Source organism: Malus domestica, chromosome 04 (genome assembly GCF_042453785.1).
Source record: "Malus domestica chromosome 04, GDT2T_hap1".
Lineage (NCBI taxonomy): Eukaryota > Viridiplantae > Streptophyta > Magnoliopsida > Rosales > Rosaceae > Malus > Malus domestica.
In genome coordinates, this window is record NC_091664.1 from 6,989,421 (window position 1) to 6,994,664 (window position 5,244).

Sequence of the window (5,244 nt, forward strand, 5' to 3'; positions counted from 1 at the left end):
AACTTAGCTAAATTTTTTGCCATGCAGTAAAAGTTAATTATTTTTCTAGATAAACAAATTTCAGATTATGAAATATTCATGAGCATGCATTTGAATTTGACATGGAAACTAAGTAATATAAATTGGAAAAGCTATGATGCCTTTTGTGGGCTTAGATATTGTTCCATAACGAAATTTTCATGAACCTTGGTTTTTTGCACTAGCATGCACAGAATCTAAATTGTTTACCATTTATAAGAAATTTACAAGGAAAATATAGAATGGTTTATTATGGCCTTGGATGCAGAACCCTAATGTTAGGTTCTGCGATATATTCATGCATCTTAGTTTGTTCCTACGTGCAGAATCTCAATTCCTTGGCATATCTATATATTGATATTGGAAATATTGGGTAAAAGGGTAACAACTTGTTGTAAGATTTAAGCTGGTTAACATTTGTATTAATTTTTATTTGGAAATCCCGTATAAGGGAAAAGTAACCTACCTTGCAAAATATGGATGTATATGAAAGTGTTAGGTAAAACAGAAAGGAAATATTAATCTTTAATAACATTGCGGTTTATGAATTCTTGTACCTAGCTTGCAAAATCAAAATTGGTTTACTCTTGAATTTAAATGGACGGTATTTAGGCAAAAATGATATAATTTATCTTACCTACCACTCACCATATATATATGGATTTTCGTATGAAAAATATAAGGTAAAACTAAGAACATGGAAAGAATTATTATGGCGTTAAATTTGTAATTGTTTATGCATCTTGGTTAGTATCCACGCCGCTTATCATTAAGATTATACGTTTTATGGAAAATATGGGGTATAAGGGAAGTATAATTAATTAGATAAAATGGAAAAGATAGAATACCGTTCATCGTACCTTTGTGTTTTATATAATATATTCATGCATCTTGGGTTGAAGTTTCCTTAGCCTGCAGAATATGAATTGGTTTTACCCTGCAACTCACGTTGGTCATCGTCATTATATTTCATATGTAGTTGATTTTCACACATTTTTTTTTATAGTTCTGTATAAATATTTTTTAAATATTTTATTGAAATGAATAAATCAAGTAAAAACAATGAACATGATTAAATAAAGATATGTAAAAGAAGAAAAAGAGATGCAGTTCATCATCTCCCAAGATATATGTATCATGCATGTTAACTTTCTTTTAATCAAATACCACGATATGCCCACACATAAAGAGTGAAATTTTTACTTTGGTTGTTAAAACTGAAGGAGAGAGGAAGAGAGTGAGAGAGAACGTGGGAGTGAGGAGAGAGGGAGAGAGGTTGTTTTTTATTATTATTTTTAATTAGAGAAGATAAACTTACATGTAGGCGAGGTTAAAAAAAATAGCAAAATTTTGTTTTGTGAAATTACGTTACTGTCCTTAACTTTTTTGTTATGATGGAAGACAAAAATGTATTTTCACTCTCTTTTAGTTGACAAAGAGGATTTCATTATTGTAGTTTTAGATTATTGGTTTTTATAGTTTTTTTTTTCTTTTTAATACAATGGCATATTGAGTCAAAGAGGTAGGGAATTTGAGGAAATTAACATTATAGTTTTTGTTTTTCCTTTTGTGTTTTTTGTTTTCCTTTTTTGTGTTTTTTTGTTTTAATTTTTCACATTACTTTTTCTTTTTCACATGAGTGATACTTTAAACCATTTTCATTTATTGGGAGGGAATCAGGGCCAGTTCTAAGAATTTTGAGGCACACGACAATGGCAAAAATATGCCCTAACCTAAGATAAGAATATTTTTTTTTTTATATTTTTTTTTACAAATAAGACTTTGATAAAATTTAACTTAGAAAAATGCTTCAAACTCAGTCATTTAGAAACACGGCATAACTAATTTATTTTGTATTGAGAGAAAACCAAAAAACCCTAAGCTTACAAGTAGAGATGATCAGTTTTGTTTCCCCTCTATCTTGAACTTTTAAAGTGTTTTAATATAAACCAAGACGTGTTTTTTCTTATTTACTAACGTTGTCAATATGCGTCTAAAAAAATAATCATATTTTGGAATCTTTAATTAATATGTTTAAGTAATTAATGAGCATCAAATCAAACCTAGTACGAGTAAAGACATACATTCTTCAATTTCTTGAAAGCCAATGCTAGGGAGACCAGACCATAATTTTAAACCAAATTTTGTAAACTATATGATGCGATTGTTAAGGATTAGATTATTATTTAAGTGTTAATTAACGTGAACTGTCTCGTGACGTTCTGAACCTAGCCCACATACCGTTTTAATGGGTGAACAACCCAGCTATTGGTGACACATCAAATGATTTGCAAATTTAGTCTATCATTTGATCTATCTAGCATTATTCTTTGTTGAAGGCTTGAATTGAAATGAATGTCTAAAAATTGGAATCCACATAGGGTGATGCTATCCTCACTCTTTTTAACCTCTCACACACCTCTCTCAAATAAAGACCATTGAATCGAATAAATTGAAGAAAAAAAATTAATGAAATAAAACTAACAAATCCCTCTGGTGGAAAGGTGTGAAGCCCTTGCATGACGACTGATGCGAAAATTATCTTAACACACAAATTTAACCCTCTTTTGACAATTGTAGTACAAGTATAAGTAGGGATCGTTCTGAACCGGGGATTAGGAGGGCTTGCTAATAACCTCTAAACTGACTCAAAAACATAAAACTAAATTTAAAAACACTTAACAAGACTCATAAGACTCAAGGCAAACTTAAAATACTCAAAACAGCTTAAAACAACCAAATAAACTTAAACTAGACACTAGGAATGACTTTGGACGAAAATTGGCTTTTACTTGAATCAAAACACTTAAAAACACAAACTAAAACAAATTTGAAACACTTTGAAACAAGAAACTAAAAGGGGGGTTTTGATTTGGATGAAGTTGGAACAAACAAACAAGTATGAAAAACTAGACAGATTGTAAGACAAATTTGAGAAATAAGATGATGGATGAGATAGCTAGAGGCTTTTTCTCCACACATGACATGTATGCAAATAACTTGATTTCCAGTTACTACTTCATTGAATTATGAACGACAATGCTCCAAATTAATCGTGACATCACTAGTTAACTCTCAGATTTTCCTTGTTTTATTGGATTGGATGACATCATTCGACAACCCAAAACATTCTTCAAAAGTTCCTTACATGACATCATAATAAAGATACAATCAAAGATCATTACGTTTAATGAAAATCATAAGCATTGACAAAGCACTTGCAACTATGACATCATGTCGCTTATGCTAGGAATTGAACTTAACGCGATCGTTTATAAGCGACCTTCACTACATGTGAATATAAGTTTGTAACGATTATGTGAAACTTCCTTATATTCTAGCAACGGATTTATGCATGCCAATTAAGTGTCGATCCTTAATTAACAAATACAAATAAATTATCAATCAAATAGTTAAGCCAATTGCATTCACGATTCAAGAGTTCATAACTAGAATTTATCAAATTATATTGCACACATAATCATGGCTTTGAAATCACCCTTAACTAAGAGGGGTTTAGCCACTCATATTTACAACAAAACGAAAGGAAATGAATTTAAACATTAGAAACAAAAGAAAGAAAACACTTAAACGCTCCAACGATCCAAGTTGGACAGCAAGCACGTCCAAGCACTTTCCTTCCCTTCCTTTGCTACGGCACAAGGTATTGGTGAGTGTTTGAAGGTTTGTTTGTATGGAGGAATGGATGTGAAGATGAATGGATGTGTTTGGATGAAGGTTGTGTTGAAATGGGAGTGAATGATCTAACAAAGTATGAACTAAATTTATGTTACACACACTTCCTTTTATAGAGGAAGTGCATGGCAATGGAGGGGAACATGGAGTGGTGTAGCAATTGAGTGCAATGATGCATGAAATCTGAAATGATGGAGGGAACAAGGAATGGTGTAGCAATTGAGTGCAATGATTCAATGTAATGATGCATGAAATCTGAAATGATAGAGGGAACAAGGAATGGTGTAGCAATTGAGTGCAATGAGTGGTGTTTGAAATGATTCAAAGGTGAAAGTGAAGTGATGATGCAAAGCATGGGGGTAAAATGAAGTGGTGTTGCAGCTAAGGAACATGAATGATTGTGCACATGGTAGAGAAAGGAAATGGAGGTGGAATGATGCAACAAATGAGTCAATGGAGGGAATATGGATGATGATGCACGACATAGGAATCCAAAGGGAGTGCAATGGTGGTGCACAACAATGATGGAAAAATGAATGGTGGAGTGACACCCCTTTGTGGTTGAGCTCTTTGTCCTTTTTACATTAATTCTTCTTTCTCTTTAACACATTCCTAGCCTCTTTAGTCTTCAATTTCATCCATCCACCTTGCTCCATGCATGTGTTATTCATTCCAAGCCCAAAACTGCTCCAAAATGCACCAAAATGCATCTTATTGCTTCGTAAGGCCTATGGACCTACAAACACACGAAAATAGCTTAAAATACATAATTAACTAAGAAATAACAACATAAATGTATGAGAACAAGCTAACTCAGTCGCATAAATATGCTCCTATCAAATTCCCCCACAGTTAGCTTTTGCTAGTCCTCGAGCAAAACAAAACAAACGAAACAAACAAAACACAACCTAGACCTTCCAACATTTGCCTCAGGGATTTTTAATGAAACATGACATGTTAAAAATCATCATTCCCACAGATTTTGACATGTTAAAAATCATCATTCCCACAGTGACCACTTACTAGTTCAGAATTAACAAATTAAAACGATGTTTTGAATGTAGTAACATGCCTTAGAGAATTTGCTCAATTTCTTACAAGATACTCTCTATTTTCACACACATTTTCTGACTACACACCCTACACTAGTATATGTGAGAAGCTTAATGTAAACACAAAAGACTAGGACTCACATATGTTATAACAAAGAAAGCAATTTTCTGGAGTTATTAAACATGTTTAGATATGATCTCATGAATGGAATGCTACTACTTAGATGCGAGAACCAGTGACACCATATGCTCATACCAATTTCGAACTCCACAAATTAAAACACATAACACTCAAGATTGAAGTCAAGGGTTGTAACAGGGCTTGGGGTAATGGCTAATAAAGAAAGGATAGGAATAACAAACGTTCTTAAAGCGATAGCAAGCAAAGCAATGAAATAGACACTTGGAATTCACTTTAGAATGCAGAATCAACTTTTAAATACAAAGGGAAGATTCATGCAACACTTAGGGCCGAATT